At 34.5% G+C, this 20,810-nt stretch overlaps 1 protein-coding gene across 3 annotated transcripts in view; it reads right to left on the bottom strand.

Annotated features, from left to right (window-relative positions):
• Window positions 1-20,810, bottom strand: part of LOC101888243 (midnolin homolog) — a 173,591-nt gene that overhangs the window by 120,815 nt on the left and 31,966 nt on the right. The window lies entirely within an intron of this gene.

A 20,810-nucleotide genomic window follows, 5' to 3' on the forward strand; every position in this document is an offset into this window, starting at 1 on the left:
TAATAAAAAAAATGTATTGCTATTAATTTTTAGACTCATGCAGAAAACATTGAGGCCAGAATTCAATTCGGAAAGAACTATTATGTCTGGTCAATTGACTTTTTCTTAGGCTTCCACGCCTATGAGCATTCATAAGTGAATGAGAATCACACTCACTTCTTAACTTTCACTTTAATAGAGAGTAACATGAAGTTATGTGGGAATACTCCAGACTTTAGCAATCAACTGGTGGAATTCTCAACAATATCAAAACAAACAATAAATAATTCGTCTAATAATTTGCTAAAAATTGCCCCTGACCCCATCAAAGAGTCAACTTGAAGAGTTTTTTTATTGAATGCCAAAATCAATTTGAAAATTTGTCATCTCAAGACCTTAACTATGTCATAAGTGTTAGGTTCACTTAAAAAAAAACACATTTTTTAGAGACCAATTTACATAGGTCCGTATTTAAATGAAGTCATGTTACAGCTTAATTTCACGTATTTTGAAAAAGTTGATATCAATTTAACACTGATTTTGAAAACTCTCAAATTGAAAAATTATTATTTTTTTAATTTCTTATGTAGGTCAAAATTTTGTAAGGACTTGAATAGTTTGGCCAGTTAAATCCAACACCGCACCACTGTGCAACCCCGGAGTCAAACCTGTTGCTTAAATGCCACACCCCCTTTCAATAGATCACAATTCCCATTCTAAAACATAGAAACATATATTTACATTTTTTTTTTTTTTTTTTTTTTTTTTGAATTCTGCCAATTTCCCACCCAATGAAAAAATGCACATTTTCCTACTTACTTTTTGATTTAGTTATGAAAAATAATCCACAGAAAATGAGAGCTGCCGATGGTAGGCATATCAGCATTATTGATATATAATCCATGTTGTGTATATAATCCATTATTGAATCCATGATGGTGATGCGAGTGGTGGTGGTGTTGTAGAAATATTTCCAAAAGAAAAAAATGTAATCCAAAAAAAAGTTGATTTGTTCAGGTTGCTTTTGTTTCGATGAGCCGGAAATGGATGGACGGACGGGCGCTTGGATGAATGATAATTACACTTTGCACTTTCTTTGTGTCAAATGAAAGGAAATGTTGGAACTCTTTCTTTTTTTCCAAATAATTTTTTTTAGTTTTATGCGTTTTTTTAATTGAATTCGTTTTTGTACCGTTTCTAATGAAATGTCCTTTGAAACTAAACGTTGCTTGGCTTCAGCTGGCTTTTTTTCTGTGTTTTTTTTTTTTTTGAACAAAAGACAGGACGAAAAACTGGATACCAACACACAGCGTATTCCGTATTGGAGTTATTCTTATGCTCTCCCTTTTATTTCTCTCTTTTAAATTTTTCTCTCAGTTTTGTGAGACAATGAGAGTCTTTTAAAAATACCGATAAAAGTACAGCTGCCTTTGTTGGTTTATTATTTTGGTAGGTCCTTGTTGTATGTTTCTTGTTGTTGTTGTTTTTGTTGTTAGACAGGATACTTAAGGAATTGTTGTCAATGTATATGGGAGAATATGAGTCCTCAACAAAACACTTCAAGTTATGGCCAACAAACAAATGAAAGCACCTTTTATTCTCTACTTTTTTAGAATATGTTTGCCAGTGAGAGGAAGAGAGAGAGAGAGAGCGAGAGTGCTGGAGAGTTCGAGGAACTTTGTTTATCCACAAAAAAAAATTTGGTAACTTGTACAGTTTAATATCCTTCGAAGAAATGTGTTGTCCTGGGCCGTAAATTGAAAGGGGGGTTGTCTGTGGTCGTTTGCTTGTTTTCTCTTTGTTATCCTTTTTCTTGTCCTTGTTTTCTTTGCTCAAATTTTATTCCAGTGATGTTGTGGCTGTTGTCTGTTTCTCAATTGCTGTTGATGGATTTTCAAAGGTCTTTGATTTTCGGTTAATTGGCTCTGCTTTAAATCCTTGTTGCTGCTGTTGTTGTTGTTCTTGTTGTACCAAAGGTAATTCGCTCATTATCATGTCGTTATGGGAAAAACTGCCTTTTCTCAGTAGAAATAAAGCCATATTCTCAGGATAACCACAAAGAAAATGAGAAATTAAATCCAAAATTCCGGACAAAATTGGGCCGGCTATTTCAGTTTTGAAAATAAAAAATTGTCGAATTTTTTTTTCACACAAAACTACTAAACATTGTAGACATGTTGACAGATGACAAAGGTTTTGACACTTGTTTTTTTGTTGTTATTTTTATTTTGTTTTTATTTTTTTATTTTTTTGTTGTTGGTGTTGTCAATCAATTAATGTTATTTTTTGTTGTCGTAGCAAGGAAAGCAAAAAATATTGCGTTTTTTGAAATATTTCTTCTTCTTCTTTTGCAATTTGTTGTTGTTTTGTTATTTTTGTATTCCTGTTTTGCTTCTGGCCTAGAGAGAGAAATGTCAAAAAATATTATTTATATTGTCACAAATGTCGCGGTGCCAAAAACAACATAAATTCTTTGACACTTGCTCTAGAGGAAAGTGAAATTTACACACACACACGAACACATGCACAAAAATATTTTGTTTATATTTTTTGATTTTTTTTTTTTTCAAAATATTTTTTTATTTATATATTTTTGTTTTGTATAATTATTATGCCAACCACTAAAATTCCTCATAAAAATTTTTTTCTTTGTTTTATTTTTTTTTTTTTAAATTTCCCACACAACTTTTTTAAGATTTCAAATCGTTTAGTTTTGTTAAAAACAATTTTCCACCAACATAAACGATTTTCTTTTTAATTGCAATTGATTTAAGTTTTCTGTTTCCATTAAAAAAAAAATTAGAAAATCAATCATTCAATTTTACTTATTTCTTCATTTAAATTAAAAGAAAATAAATCTCCACAGTTTGTTTTTGTTGTTGCAACAGTATTTCTGCGAAGCTCATACACGCGAAACGTTCAAAATTCAACTGATTTTGAAATCTTTTAACCAGCACGAGTATATCGCTCTCGGGGGGCCATCAATTCACAACAGCCAGCCAGCCACACAAAATTTCTTTGCCTTATTCTCCAAGTGAGTAGGCAAATGAGAAAACCCCCCCAACAAAACACAACACTCAGTTTGTTGTTCAAGTCACAGACTGCATGGTTTGCCAACTCTCTCACATTCACCATGCTCTTTCACACACACACACATCACAACAATAACAAACCCCATGACAGAGAAGAATTCCGCAACAACGACCAAGCATACTCACCTCACCACACATTAACTTCGAAACCGCTTTAAAACAAAACACAGAGACAGCACGTTGTTCGAAATAAATTCAACTCAATGCTTTCGAACAACAGGGTGGTGGGCATCTCCCCTCCACTCCACTCCCCTCACCGAAACCCCAAGCAACGTCTCGTGTTAAGCACCACCACGAAAATCCATTGTTTATTTATTCATTGACGGCAACCATCCATCCCCCCATGTGAAAAAAAAATAATTTCTCACACTCACTCTTTGGCTCTCATCCATACTCAATAGCTCTCCCCACTCTCACCTCACACAGTAGGTGAGTATATTGTGTGTGTGTGCTGTTATGTTTCGTGTTTATTATGTAAAGTTTGCTGTTTCATTTAGTTTTTGTTTGTTTTCTTTCTTTCTTTTGTTTTTGGCGACCCCAAAACTAAACAACGTTGGCTGCTCTGGCACTGGATAGCGCCACCGCAGCCGCTGCTGCCGCCAAAACGATTGAGTAATGCCAAATTTTGAATAAATGAATAGCGCCTGGAGACAATTTATGGGATGGGATGTGAAATGCGGGCATAAATCTAATAAATATATGGTTAAGAAAAATTTGTTAGTGGGAGGACCATTGATGAGAGAATGCGCTATATACACCCGCTTCCAAAATAAAACTGAGAGTATATATCTCTCACGATATTACGGTCATAATTCCACCAAATCGAAAAAGGGCGTTTGAGGATTTAAACTCCAATAAGTCACATCTATCGGATTGTTTGTTTGGATTACAATCACTATAACAACCAAAGTAAGTTTCAGACTTTTTTTTCAAGATCCACACCAGATCCAATTTGAATGTAGGCTTCGTGTGCCCACTTATTCTGGTACTCATCTTAAAACAAAAATTTGGAACAAATCAATCATTGTTGAATATTTTACCGCAATGGGGGACCTAAGTACCGGCAAGTCCCCACTTACCGAGTTAAGATTCCCTAAAGTTCCGTTAGTGTCTGGTATACAGTGCGAGATGAAAAAAGTACAACCGACCTCAGACTGCTGTCATTTTTAAGCCACTCGTCCTATAGCCGTTAAAATAATTTCAGTGACAGCTCATTATATTGTTTACAAGCGTGCAAAAGCATTTTTGTGAGAATTTTCCAGAAAAAAAGTTATTCGTGATGGAATTCAAGCGTGATAGTGTGATTCCTTTATATTTGGCTGGAAAACCACAAGTGGCTATCGTTGGAGGACTTCAGCATTTAAATGTGAATTAATTTTTTGTGTCTCGTAACATCGCTCGTTATCGTTATACTGGTAGCGTAGCCCGACGTCAAGGAAGTGGACGGAAGAAAACAACAACATCAGCAGAAATGGTTCAAAAAGTAAACTCACGTCGCAGTAGCTGAAAATGGCTCGAGAGCTGAACATATCGCAATATGACATTCGGCAAATATTGAAAAATGAGCTCGGGGTAAAGCCCTTGAAATTCCAAAAAGTGCAAGAACTTACATCGCAACAGAAAGAAAATATACTCAAAAGAGCTAAAAAATTGCTTCGCTTGACGAAAGTGGTGAACTGCCGAAAATGGTTTTCTCCGATGAGAAAACATTCGTTGTCCAGCAGTTTGTAAACAAACAACATGATCGTGTTTACTTGCCAAAGAGGTCAGCTGAAAATTTGCACCTTCGGTTGGCCATAACAGCCGATGGCCGTTCTCCGCTCGTATTTATCAACCGTGGCACCAGAATAAATGCCGAATATTATCGAGAAAATATTCTGGAGGGTGTATTAAAACCTTGGGCACGCAAACATTTTGGCCGCAGACCATGAACATTCCCAAAAGAACTCAGCACCATCGCTCTCAGCACGCGCAACCCAAGAATGATTACAAAATGAGGTTTCTCGCTTCATTTTCCACGAACAATGGCCACCAAAATCTCCGGATACCAATCCGTTGGACTATTGTGTCTGGAGTATTTTGAAAAGCAAGGCTGGCACTAAAAATACCAAAGTATCGATCACCTCAAGCAAGCGCTTCGCCGGGAATGGGCCAAAATACCGCAGAGCAACATTCGGGCAGCCATAATTCGTGCCAAATGTGACCAATTCGAACAAATCTAAACTTATTCTAAAATTTGATGGTATTTCCGACATTTTTTGCTTTCATTCAATAAAATTTAAAAAAATGTAAAAATTATGGCATTTGACTTTGTTGCAGTTTTTTTTATCTCACCCTGTATTCTCTCAATGACACTAAATCGAGTAAATTATGCTCGCACATATTGAAGTGGCAAAAAATACTCGTATACTCCTTTTTGTCTGCTCGCAGGAGTACATCCGCTCGAATTCGAGCGAATTCACTCTCTACTAGAATTCAAGTTCCCCAATTAGAGATGTTATGCATCAATATTTTCCAAAGGACCGTCAATATCCATCCATGTTAAAAAATGTTGCTTGCACGAAAAATTGTAAAAATACAAGTTAATTTATTTGTCTCCATATAAAGGAATAAATAAGTTGCTGGGGTTTGGATAAATAACCTCCATTGCCAATTAAAGTCCCATATGAATTGTTAATGTAATTCCGATATAAATCTGATATATCCATTGATTGATAGCTGTAAAAATGGCATTTTCCCACAAAAAAATCTTAATTGTTTCCCATACAAAACGCTCTTTAATAAATGCCTATAAAGAGGAATAAACAGTTTCAACATTTAATGTAATTTCTGCCTCTTCATTAAATATCCAACAAGTCCCTCAACTCCTTAACTCGCATAAAATTACTCATTCTCGCATCTCTCCCTCTCTTTCTCCCATATGAGATATGCGATTATGGTTAATTTTAACAAAGGAAATTTGCCAGACAGTTTATGATTGTTGTTGTTGTTGTTGTTGTTGTATTACTGCGAGACAAGTCTATGATTAGCATTAATTCGTTCCCCTTAAGTAGACGACGATGGGACGGCAACTGCGGTTGTGACTAAGAGTCTGATGGAGCCTCATACAAACATACATGCGAACATACAGCCAGTCAGTCATATGCAAAATGTGTGGGTTGGATGCCAGTTTTGGGGGTTACTCAATACGGTTTGCTGTGTGATGGGGAAAGTGAGGAAGTGCAGGAGAAGGAGGAGAGCGGCGGTGTTAGTGTGTGTGGGGGAGTGAATATTGTAAGTGATCAAAACATCTGTTAATAAAGATGCGATGCGAGGGTGCGTTTTGTTTATGGCACAACAGTGTGTCAAACAATTGAGGAGATATTTTTAAATGAAACATCTTTGAAGCAACAAATTAACACTCTTTTGCAGTGTGCAGGCGTGGGCTTTACAGAATCTCCTCAATGTAGCAGCATGCAAATTAGCTGGTGTCATGTATCTTTTTATTTGACAGTTGTGACAGTTTATGTAGTAGCAAACATTGTGGCAGATAATGACAGATGTAATTGATATGGTGGTGAGGAATATGGTAAGGTGAGTTAAGAACTAAAGAACTTTTTTGGTACTTTTTACTTCCGAAATGTACTGAAAACTGTATAGAGGGTGGGATCAAAAAAATGCAATAAAGTCAAATGCCATAATTTTTACATTTTTTTTAAATTTTAAATGAAAGCAAAAAAAGTCGGAAATAGCAGCAAATTTTAAAATAAGTTTAGATTTGTTCGAATTGGTCACCGTTGGCACGAATTATGGCCTTCAAATGGCCAATGAAACCGTCACACCCTTCCAGAATGTTGCTCTGCGGTATTTTGCGCTTGCTTGAGGTGATCGACACTTTGGTATTTTTTAATACCAACCTTGCTTTCCAAAATACTCCAGACAAAATAGTCCAACAGATTGGCATCCGGAGATTTTGGTGGCCATTGTACGGTGGAATTGAAGCGAGGAACCTCATTTTGTAACCATTCTGAGTGCGATGGTGCTGAGTCATGTTGGAATGGTCTACAGCCAAAATGTTTGCATGCCCAAGGCTTTAATACACCCTCCAGAATATTTTCACGATAATATTCGGCATTTATTCTGATGCCACGGTCGATTAATACGAGCGGCTGTTATGGTGGCCCACACCACCACCATGGCCGGCGCTTGAGATCTGGTGGCCAACCGAAGGTGCACATTTTCAGCTGACCTCTTTGGCAAGTAAACACGATCATTCTGTTCGTTCGTTTACAAACTGCTGGACAACGAATGTTTTCTCATCGGAGAAAATCAAATTCGGCAGTTCACCACTTTCGGCCAAGCGAAACAACTCTTTAGCTATTTTGAGTCTGTTTTCTTTCTGTTGCGGTGTAAGTTCTTGCACTTTTTGGAATTTCAATGGCTTTACCCTGAACTCATTTTTCAATATTTGCCGAATGGAATATTGCGATATGTTCAACTCACGAGCCCATTTTTCGGCCACTGCGACGCGGGTTTCGATCAAGTCGCTTCTTTACTTTTTGAACCATTTCTTCTGATGTTGCTGTTGTCTTCTGTCCACTTGACTTGACGTCGGGCTACACTACCAGTATCACGGTAACGAGCGATAGTACGAGACACAAAAGATTTAATCACATTTAAATGCTGGAGTGCTCTAACGATAGCCACTTGTGGTTTTCCAGCCAAATATAAAAAATTCACACTATCACGCTTGTCTTCCATCACGAATAACTTTTTTTCTGGAAAATTCTCATCAAAATGCTTGTAAACAATATAATCTGTTACTGGAATAATTTTAACAGCTATCGGACGAGCGGCTTGGAAATGGCAGAAGTCTGAATTTGGTTGCAGTCTTTTCATCTCAGCCTGTATTTCTGCTACCTCCCCCACAAAGGGTCGGAATTTGGAATACCCATGAAACTCCCGAAATAAGCATCCAACTCTCTTCAAAATTCACACATCTCAATATTTCTTCTAACACTAGATCTGTTGTGAAGATGGAATATATCTGCCCACTCCTTCTGATACCTCCCCCACAAAGGGTAAAAATTTTGATTATCCATGGATCTCATGAAACACGAAATTACCGTCCAATTACATTAAGACTTGCCACATCTCAATATTTCTATCAGCACGAGAACTTTCATAAAGACGGTAGAGATCGGGCCATTCCTTCTAGTACCTCCCACACAAAGGGTCAAAATTTTGAATAACCAAAATGATTGTAAAATCCGTAATAAGCATCCGGTTCCCTTAATATTTCACACATCCCAATATTTTTATGAACACATAATCAGGTGTGAATATGGGATATATCGGTCCACTCCTTCTGGTACCTCCCCCACATAGGTCAAAATTTTGAATAATTATAACTCTAATAAAATGTGACATAAGAGTCTGATTGTTTTCAAATTTCAAACATTTTAATATTTTTGTTAACTTAAAGTCTGGTGTGAATATGGGATATATTAGTCCACACCTTCTGGTACCTCCCACACAAAGGGACAACATTCTAAATATCTATGAAGCTCATAAAACGCGAAATTAACATCCGATTCCATTCAGACTTGGTACATCTCAATATTTCCATCAACATTAGATCTGCCATAAAGATGGTAGAGATCGGACCATTTCTTCTGGTACCTCCCCCACAAAGATTCAAAGTTTTGAATAACCAAAACGATTATAAAATCCGAAAAAAGTATCCGGTTCTCCTCAAATTTCACACATCCCAATATTTCTATCAACACATAATCAGGTGTGAATATGGGTTATATCGCTCCACTCCTTCTGGTACCTCCGCCCCCCTTATCTGTCATAACTTGCGAAACATGTCAGCGATTCTTTACAACTTGCTCTATCTAAGTATTTCTCTCAACCTGAAAACAGAGATGAATATGGAATTTATGATTTCGTATCCAGTAGGATATAAATGTTCGATTTTCTTGTAATTTTGCCTATTCCAATATTTATATCTGTATTCGATGAAGTATGCAAATGGAATACTTCGGTCAACTATATCAGGGACCTCAGGCACATTTTAACATTTTCTAAAAAAATATCGTATATCTCATCTAAAGTGAAGGGAGTAACCAATATAGTCCAAACCTGACACTTCGCAATATTTATATCATATTTATTTAGGTCCCATGCGAAATGGACAATATTGGCCCATTCTTTCGGAACCTACTCCATACAGGGTCTACAATTTAAATAATCATAACAGAAGACAAAATATATTTAGATAATCGAACTTTGGCTGAGGGTATACGTCTGTCGGCAACACCGTGCTGGTCTTTATTATATATATGTACATCATTTTGTAAATGTAAAAAGTACACATGTAAAAATTTCCAATTCCATGGGTGCTGTTGGGGTTACTGGTATTGTAAAAAAATTGTCACACACTCACAAGCTTTTGTTTTCCTTAAGGTTTTGCATTTAAATGACAATTGTCTGATTTAAAATTCACTCAACGTTTGTCGTGGAAGAAAACTTTTGGGCCATTGTTTCTATTGAATGGAATTCAAAAATACAATGGGGGAATACAATAATGAAGGGATGAATGAGTGAATAGGGTAAGTGTGCCTAAGTTCGGCATGTCCCAGTAGTCGGCACTTTTTATTTTTAAGCCAAAATAAATGAAACTATTATAACTAAATATATTTAGTTTACTTCAAATATATTGCCAGCTATCTTTGTGTACAATTTCGCGAAGAAAAGATGATTTATTCTAATAAAAATTAAATTTTTGTCTGTGAAGGTCCTCAACAATCCATATTCTTAAGAAAAGTACAATAAAGACGTCGAATCAGTTTAACTAAAAAAATATTATATTTTAATGAATAAATTTATTATTAATATTAATTATTCTTACAAAAAATTTGGTTTGCCGGCTGTTGGAACATGCCATACCGCCAATTGGCAAGTGGTGCCGACTACTGGCAAAAAAGCCTTGTTTTAATAAAACTACAAATTTATGAAATTTAATAAAAAGTTATTAAAAATTTATTTATTATTGCAAAAACTATACAAAATTTCCAACCTGAATAAATTAACTTTGTAATAATTAAAAATTTTCCACTCAGAATAGTGAGCGATTAAAAACGCGAAAATCCTAAAAGTGCCGACTACTGGTACACTTACCCTAGATGATAATACAACAATTATGGAGTATTTTCTGTTTCAAAAGATTTTGGCAATATTTTATCTTAATTTCCACATAAATGTAGCACTGCAAGGTTACTTAGAGTCATATTTTTCATAATTTATATTTTTTTATAATATTTTTGTTTTATGTTTAAAATTTCAGTTTCCCCTATTATACCAAATGTATATTCATGAAAATATTGTCAATCAAATGCATACTTCCACATTTAATCAGCCAGTGTTTTCCATGTGATCAATTAGAACTTATATCTATGGAATTTTGTTTTGGGACCGCCCACCACCGCCTTCCTACCTTCAAACGACACAAGGTAATCAAAAAGAATTTACTATGAATAGAATGCTGTTCGTATGTACGAAAACCGACCAACAAAACAAAAATAAATAACGACAACACATTCATAAAAAATTAAACTATAATAAAATAACTTAAGGGTGGGGAAGGACAGGGAGACAAAAAATCGCACACGTGCTGTAGAGCAATTGGTAACAGTGAAACCCTGGTCTTTTCTTTGAAAACTCTACATAAATGGACAAAGGGGTGAACTTATTGATATAAAGTATGAACCAAAAATCATTTTGGAGAGGCCTGGACCCTCTGCTTTCTTAAATAAATCAATGAAGCTGAAACTATGATTTTTTTCGGATCTACGGTGTGTGGAAACCTTAATAGCCAGTAAAATGCAACACGAGACGAATTTTTTGCTATAACCTTGTTTATGTGGGTGGCGCCCAATTGTAGCAAAATCATAGTTATTATCCATAATTGTCAGCGATATCTCAATATATTGTCCTTATGGGTCTGCAGCGGTTGGAAAATGTCAATTGGAAATATATAATCAACATTATGTCGGTGAAATATTTAAGTGTTCCATTATTTTACTTTTTGGGATATTGGAGATTTTGAAGGTTTCTCGGTGTGCCATTTCCGAATTGTTGTTCAGTTTGGACATATCTGCTCTAATTTTCGAGATATCCACATGGTGTAGCTATAAGGCGTCTGTAATTTGAAATTTAAAAATTCTAATCATTGTGCGGCGTCCAATTAAGCAATTAGAAAATTTCGTTGACAGAAAATTATCAACATAACCTGCATATAAGACTGGCATCCAATATTATCAACATTTTAATTATTATCAGTACTTGTAAACGAATTCTTAATGTTTATTCATTTTACGTCGTTAATGGTAAGAGCAATCGCCTTTTGTAAAATATATTGCAATGTAAAGCAACTTTTACGGGCACTAAATACAAATAATAATACATGGCGCCCGACATTAAGTTTTTTAAAACACAATTAAACTTTTTCTAAGGAATTAGAATGCGATATTAGTTAGTCGATTTTGACTTTTTGGGACATACACGGTCCGGAGTATTCCCTCAAAAAATTATTTGACGTTAATTGTCGAAGCGAAAAAAAAACAAAACAATTCCGGAGTATGTCGACGTAAATTTTCTAAAAACAAAGTTTAAGGGCCAGTAAATCGAGTTGAATCAAACGGATGAATTCTTTTTTGGGCGGAAATCTCAACTTGCAATTATGATGTAATGGCGCCCAACGTGGGGTCATGTGACATGACCATAAATGCGAGTTTTCTTTGAGGGAAATTTTGTTTTACTTACATTGATATTATGTTTTTGACAAGTTGAATGGCCTCACGTTGGGCGCCACTAAAAAATAAAAGAAAGCTCAAAGCTCGTCGAAAATCGATAAAAAAAATCGGCGAATCCAGTTCAGAAGCTCTACCAGGCAATATTTATCACTTTTACTGTGTTCTTGGCGTTTATGGTTTCTGAATTGGATTTCCCGCGAATTCTTTGTCGATTGAAATTTAAACTTGCGTTTATGGTTTAGTGGCGCCCAACGTGGGTCCATGTTAAATGATCAAAAACTCGATTTTTATTTGAAGGAGACTTCATTTTGTTTGTTTTTAGTTGATGCTATATCTCTGTAATGTTACATGGCCCGACGTTGGGCGCCACTAAACCATAAACGCAAGTTTAAATTTCAATCCCCAAAGAAATTGCGGGAAATCCAATTCAAAAGTTCCTTTAGGCAATTTTGACAATTTGTAGTGTGTTCTTTGCGTTAATGGTTTTGCGGCGCCCAACGTGGGATCCAACGTAACATGGCCATAAACGATAGCTTCAATTAAGGGAGACCCTATTTTGCTTTCTGTTGGATACTTTGTTTTGGTCATGTTACATGGCCCCACGTTGGGCGCCACTAAACCATAAACGCAATTTTAAATTTCTATCGACAAACAAATCCAGTTTAAACGTTCTTCAAGGCAATTTTCATAATTTGTACTGTCTGTGTATGACAGAAAATATCGATGTCTGTGGAAGATCTTATAATTTATAAAATATTCGATTTTTTCTGGACTCCAATGTTTCAAATTTAATTTAAATTGTTTAATTAATTAATTTAAATTTTTGAAACGTAGATCTTTTATCAATATTTTCAGGGACTATATTAAGATGCATTTTTAAAAAACGTACATAACGGTGATGTTTTTTATATTTTAAAGGACTCGGAATCGCACATTTAAAAACAACGTGCAGTTTAAAGGATATTTTTTTAAGGTGAATTTTTGACTTAATTTTTTTAAGGACCAGCAGAGCAGGGAACATGTGTTTTTAAGGGACTAGCAGAAACGCGGATTTTTAAAGATATTTTTTAAGGACCTACAGAGTAAAAAATATGGATTTTTAAGAATATTTATCAAGGACCAGTAAAAGGCATTTTATTTGAGGGATATTTTTTAAAGGACCGGCAGTGTAAGAAACATGGCTTTATAAGGATATTTTTTTAAGTACCGAGAAATATGTGGATTTTTAAAGGACTGATAGATTAAGAATTTTTTGGATGGTATTTTTAAAAAACCAGCAGAGAAAGAACTGAGGATCTTTTAAGGATGTTTTTCGATGACAATCTAGGATTATGGTTAGATTTAATCCAAAATGTGCCCCGGATTTTGTCATTTTCTCTCTTTTTAGATTAATTCCACTCCTTTTTTAAGGATATTTTTTAAAGACCTTCATAAAAAAAAAATGTATTTTTAAGAATAATTCTCAAGGACCAGCTACAAGCATTTGTTTTAAGGGTAATTTTTAAAGGGCCAACAGGGTAAGAATCATGGCTTTATAAGGAAATTTTTAAGGGACCAACAGATACGTGGATTTTTAAAGGACTGGTAGAGTAAGAATTTTTTTAATGGCATTTTAAAAGAACCAGCAGAGGAAGAACAGAGGATCTTTTATTTTTTTTAAATTTAATTTGACAATTTAAGGATTTTTATTAAATGCAATCTAAAATTTGCCCCGGATTTTGTCATTTCGTCTCCTTTAAGAATAATATCACTCCTTTTTGGTTGTAAAATGTTATCTTTATGGTGTAGTGGCGCCCAATGTGGGCCATGCAACAACATAGCATCAACTGAAAACATCGAAAAAATTAAGAAACGTTGCTAAATTTGAAATTTTGGAAGCGTAGATATATCAAGATCATTTTTAAAGGATCATAACCAGAAATAATTTTTCAAGGACCAACCAAATATGTTGCTCAAAAACTACCTGATCCACAAAACAATAATTTTTTGAGGCTATTTTCTTAAGGACTGAGTGACACAACACTGGGATTTTTGAGTATATTTTCTAAAGGTCCAGCGGACTCACATAATTAATTCAATGTTAAGGATATATTCATTTAATTCAATTAAAACTCTCCCCTGAATTGGGGAGTAGTATTCTGCCAGAAGTGAAAAGAAAATTGTGCTGGGTTGCTATTTCGATGTGATCGTAGCATTGAACACATGGATCCACTTCAAATTTTTCGTTGGCATGAAATTTGATCCTTTGATCCCTAATTTTTAAAAATTTTCCTTTTTTTATTTTTGAAAAAGTTCCACTGTATTTAATTTACATATTTACACACTTAATTCAAAAAATTACAATATGAAACAAACACGAGACATATAAAAAACGACACTTCCTTCCATGTCCCACCAACCTCCCCCAATTTCATTTATTTAATATTTTTTTGGGGAAGTTCCAAACTTCAAGACAACTGCCAGTACTTTCAATACCCATAATGTTCAAATATTTATATTGTCAAACTTTATCAGATTACTGACAATTTGTTATTTTTGTTGGTTGCCAAGACAACAGTAATTGTTTCGTTTGATTTGCGTCGATAACCCCTTTCACAAGACTTCCTAGTCACAAATGAGGAAAAAACATGAGCCACTTCTCCGCGCGTTTTTGGGCTAAAACACACACACGCAGCCACCACCCTACCCCAACAGCAAGAGTCAGCCAGTCATATGGTAATGACGGATACGTATTGATGATTAGATAGGCGAAAAAAAAAACTACCTCCATAACAACAATACGAAAAATAATAATAATAATGACAATAGCAATAGCAATAAACAAAGTTCGAAAGTGGGGAGAAAACCCGATGAACGAGTGGTGGTCTCCACCATCACCACTGCTTATCGAAACAGCTGATATGAAAATGTTGAGGTGGGAGACTTGAAGAAAATACAACTGAGTTGGTCAAGTGAAAAGATCGAGTGAAATTATAAAAAAGCTTTATGAGTGCAACCAACTACCAACAAAGAGCATAATTTATGTGACTTTCTCTTGCATGCCTCTGAGAGAAAGGTTTTTCTCTTTCAAAGAAATTGAAGATCTTTTCGGAGATGTACATCAAATGACGGTTAATGTAGAAAGCTATTTCTTTTTTAAACGATGGGGGGAAAAGCTTTTCATTCAAACTATTCATTGTGATGCGGGTTACCATATTGCTTAGTAATGTTAGGGATTTAATGGGATTTTTTAATTTTTTAAAAAGTAAAATTTTTTATATATAATTTTTGGGAAAGCCAGGAAATGAGTGTGATTCTCATTCACACTCATAGACCTTGCCACCAAAGTCTTCATATCATAAAGCTGAAAATCGCCAAATGCCGGGATGAAATTATAAAATTGGTAGCGATCAGCAAATATTGCAAAGCTGTCGGTTTTGTTTTGAAGTACATTGCTACTTGTAATAGAGTGCAATATGAAGTTGAGCCAATGGCGTAATGTGGGCTTTAAGCATATTTCTTAAAGGACCAAAATGTAAGGAACGTATATTTTTATACCCTCCACCACGGAGGGTATATTAAGTTTGTCATTCCGTTTGTAACACCTCGAAATATACATTTCAGACCCCAAAAAGAATATATATTCTTGACCAGCATAAAATTCTATGTCGATTTAGCGATGTCCGTCCGTCTATCCGTCTGTGGAAATCAATGTAGCTTCCGAACGGAATGAAGTAAGTTGATAAAAATTTACTTAAATGTGTATTATGTCTGCAGGACTTTTAGTATTGAAAATGGGCCATGTAGGTCCACGTCTTCGTATAGCCCCCATATAACGGTACTCCCCCCCTCCCCTGATATTCGGTATTTTTATGATTTTAGCGACATTATTTGACGGAATTCGGTATTTGAAGTTCGTAATGGATAACACAGCCTAAGACAGAAAATGAGCCATATAGGTTCACGTCTTCGTATAGCCCCCATATAACGGTACCCCCTATATTCCGTATTTTGATGATTTTAGATACATTATTTACCAGAACTATTTCAAATTTGGTATTTGAAGATCGTACCGGATACTACAGCCTTGTGATAGAAAATTGTCTGTGCAGGTCCACGTCTTCGTATAGCCCCCATATAACGGTACACCCCGATATTCGATATTTTGATTATTTTAGCGAGACTATTTACCTGCACTATTTCAAATTTGGTATTTGAAGTTCGAATTGAATACTACAGCCTATAACCGAATATACCCCCATATAACGGTACCTCCCGATATGCGGTATTTTGATGAGTTCAGCGACATTATTTATCGGAATTGTTTCAAATTTGGTATTTAAAGTTCGTAATGAATACTACAGCTTATTACAGAAAATTGTCTGTGCTGGTCCACGTTTTATAACCCCCATGGTACCTCCATATACTCGGTATTTTAATGATTTTAGCTACATTATTCACCGATTTTTTTTTCAAGTTTTGCATTTGAATATTGTAATAGCTTATGACAAAAGTTGTCTATGCAGGTCCACGTCGTATGGACCCTAAATACGGCTAGATTCGGTATTATTTAAGATTTTAACAGATTTTTTAACGGATTTTTTTTTTAATTGTAAAATTTGTACCAAATGGTGGAAGGTATTCAAAGTTCGGCCCGGCTGAACTAAAAGTCTTTTTACTTGTTAATGATATTTTTAAGCACCAGTAGAGTAAGAGACTTATGTAACCAATTAGTATGTTAATAACTTCTAATTTTTATTTTATTTATTTATTTATTTTTTTTTTGTGTTTTTAGTTATTAACAAATATTTATTATATAATGACTTACATGTAATATAAAACCAACGTTTATTTTTAATTATTCCCACTCTTTATTAATTGACAAAATTTTAATTAATGAATTGTGAAACCGAATTGTACAATATTTTATAATCGAAATATTACAGAGCTTATTCGAAACGCTTTACAAAACAATGGAACAAAACATGTTTCATTTTCATTAAAAAAATGTAAGCAATTATTTGCTTATTTTGAACCCTGGTTCTTATTGCCCAAAAGCCATTGGACTTATTGGTAAATATTGACCAAAGTGGTAATCCATTAACCCAATTAATGGAAATATGGGATTTTCAAGAGGCCAGCACATCTTGAATTCAACACATTTTTAGCGGCCATGAGCGTCATAATGATATTTTTATACCCTCCACCATACATAGGGTATATTAAGTTCGTCATTCCGTTTGTAACTCATCGAAATAATAATTTTAGACCTAACAAAGTATATATAATGGGTACTACAGCCTATGACAAAAAATTGCGTATGCAGGCCCACGTTTTCGTATGCCCCCATATAACGATAACTCTCAATATTCGATATTTTGATGATTTTAGGGACTTTATTCACAAATTTCGTATTTGAAGCTCGTAATAGGTACTGCAGCTTAAGATAGGGCGACGTCTTCGTATAACCCCCAAATAACGGTTTTCCTTTGAGCGGTATTTTTTAACTTTCATAAGTTCCTTAAAAATGGTGGAGGGTATTAAAACTTTTTGAAACTTAGCTGCTTTTTTACTTGCTAACTTTTATTTTAAGGACCAGAAGATCTATAGTTTTTTTTTAGTTTCTGAAATCGAGATTAATCTAAATGCAAAAAAAAAGTCAAGTAAAATAAAGTCTCATCAATTGAAGCTGGTGTTTATGGTTTGGTGGCGCCCAACGTGTGGGTATATAACATGACCCTAACATAGCGTCAACTGAAAGCAGCAAAAAGTTGGATGTTCCTGTGCAGATGTCGTATAAGCAATTTGAATAATTTGTACTGTGTTATAAGGGTCTGCTTCATGGCAGAATTTACCGAGAAATAACATATTCGAATTTTTAAAAATTTGAATTGAAAGTCGAACAAAAGCGAACAATTTTAAGAACGTGTTTTCAAGGACCAAGGAACTCAAAACTTGATTTTTTAGTAATATTTCCTAAAGGAATACGAAACGTAGAAACGTGATCTTTTTATACCCTCCACCATACTATCTAACTCCTCGAAATACTCATGTCAGACCCAACAAAGTATATATATTCTTGATCAGCGTAAAATTCTAAGTCGATTTAGCGATGTCCGTCTGTCCGTCTGTCCGTCTGTCTGTTGTAATCACGCTATTTTTCGCATGAATTGAGATAGATGGCTAAAATTTTGCACACATGTTTATTTTCCCAGTAGGCAGGTTAAGTTCGTAAATTGGCCATGTAGGTCCACGTTTTCATATAGCCCCCATATGACGGTACCTCCCTATATTCGGTATTTTGATGATTTTAGCGACATTATTCACCGGAATTGTTTCAAATTTGGTATTTGAAGTTCCAACTGGATACTACAGCCTATGACTGAAAATTGTCTGTGCAGGTCCACGTCTTCGTATAGCTCCCATGTAACGGTTTAGCGACATTATTCACCGGAATTGTTTCAAAATTGGCATTTGAAGTTCGTTATGGGAACTACAATCCGTGACAGAAATTTGTCTGTGCGGGTCCAGGTCTTCGTATAGGCTCCATATATCAGTACCTTCCTATATTCAGTATTTTGACGATTTTAGGTACAATACCCACCGAAATTGTTTGAGATGTGGTATTTGAAGTTCGTAATGGATGCTACAGCCTGTGACAGAAAATTGTCTATGCTGGTCCAGGTCTTCTCCAATTTAACGGCACCTCCTAAATTTTTTGATTTTAGCTACATTATTCACCGTTTATTTCAAGTTTCGAATTTGAATATGGTAATGGCTTATGACAAACAATGCCTATGTATGTCCACGTCGTATAGACCCCAATATAACGGCTATATTCTGTATTTTTAAAATTTTAACAGAATTTTTTAAGGATTTTATTTTTTGAAAATTTCCAAATTCGTTGTAAATGGTGGAGGGTATTAAAAGTTCGGCCCGGCCGAACTTACTGCTTTTTAACTTGTTCAAGGATATTTTTTAAAGGACCAGTTCATACTGAAAGATACTTTTTTTGAGGATCAGTCGGGATATAACAAGAATTTTTAAGGTTATTTTTTAAAGGACTAGCAGATATATTTTCGAGGATATTTTTAAAGGAAAGAAGACTAAGAACTTTGAATTTTTGAAGTTTTTTTTTTTTTTGAGAACTAAATGAATAAGTCACGTAGAATTGTTTTGGTTGTAAAGGATTTGCATATTATTCACGTTTTACCCATTTTTCCCGTTTTCGGAATGATTAATAGGTAAATATTTACCTTTCAAGTTTTAAGCTCTATCCGTTCACATAATACCAAGGATATTTTTTTAGAAGTTTAGTACCTTTTTAGTACTTTTCGTAACCTTAAAGTTCGAATGTCCAAATACCCTTTGGTACATTTATCCTACACTCCGTCGGTGACTGTCATTTAAAATTTCAATTCTAGCTCATTTGTTTTTGGTACTTTTGGAACACTTTCTAGTTCGAATTTAAAAAAACAAAAAAACACCCTTTTCAAAGTCACAAAATTAATATACCCTCCTTTTCAAGGTGGAGGGAATAATAACAATTTTAACCAACATCAGTGAAAAACGTCGAACTAAATTGTTGTTTATAATCTATAATCTATAAAGAATAATACAATTTAAAATTTTCTCTTAAATAATCTCTTTATATGATTGTGTATCTGCTCTGATTTACATATATAGATTAAATTACTAATGAATAATTCCCCCGATATGGTAACTCTAATTTGGGAAAAGTTTTCAAACTTTGAGTGAAAGTTTTGTAAAAACTTTTCAATTATGCACTTTTATTTTTCTCTCTCAATTCATTTTAAGAGAATTTGCATACTCTTAAATCCTCCAAAAAAAAAACTACTGATTGATCACTTCTAACAGTAGTGTTAATTTAATAAACAAAATTTATGGGGCATTAAATGTCAAACAAAATTTAACAAATTCATTTGCAGTCTTGCGTGTCCCAGAGAAAAGAAAAAAACTGCCACCTGTGGGGGGGGGGGGTTGGGCTGGGCATTAGAGGTGATCCGAGAAGTGAGATGTTTGGGTGGTAAAACAGTTTCAAACATTTGACCCCATGATCCATTGTTTATTTATTATGTCAAACATTGTTGTCATTTTTTTTGGTTTTGGTTTTTTATCAAATTTAGTCATTTGTAATACTCGGAAGTTATGCCAAGCTATTACCGTTAAAAAAGAAAGTAACCATTACATTTGGATTCAATTGAGCTGGTGTTGTCTTGCCCACCAGTTTTTTTACCGGTATTGGGTTTGACATTTTGTTCCCGATTTTTTATTTAAACCATTGTCTTTTCAATTTATATTTTGAGTGTGGGTTGGGAAATGACCCAAATGCCCAACTGGCCATCAGCAGAGACCGTTAAACCAAGGGGGTCATTGTTTGTTTGTTTTATGAGACTGATGGACTTTTTGGGGGATTTCTTTAATTTTTCGCAGCTCAGCTGTGAAATTTTAATTATTTATTTTTGTTATGTTTTTTTTTTTTGTCTTTTCTTCTTTGTTTGTAAGATGCCCATGTAGAGTCATTGTTATGGCCCATCAGACATCACACGGCATTTATTGGCCAGTCAAATGACCTTGACCCAGTTGTGAGACAATTTTGTTAAAAAATATTTTTTGCATCTTGTTAAACATTGTTTGAAGAGCTTCTATGCGACGAGCTTTGTAATAAATGTATGAATATTTATGTGGGAGTTTTAAAAAATAATATTAGGAAATTTAGAAAATAGCTTCTTACCAAATGTCTGATTGTTCAACTTACCTAGAAAGAAAAGGGAAATTAATTAATAAATTATGATTTAGTTTTTTCATTTTCAAATTTTTAAAAAAAAATTCTATATAAATCTGTTAAAATTTCATAAAAACATGTTAATAATTATCGGACGATTTTGCCAACAGTTGTATACCCTCATGCAATTTTCTTTTCAATATTTTTTGACTTGCG

Source organism: Musca domestica, unplaced genomic scaffold (genome assembly GCF_030504385.1).
Source record: "Musca domestica strain aabys unplaced genomic scaffold, Musca_domestica.polishedcontigs.V.1.1 2, whole genome shotgun sequence".
Lineage (NCBI taxonomy): Eukaryota > Metazoa > Arthropoda > Insecta > Diptera > Muscidae > Musca > Musca domestica.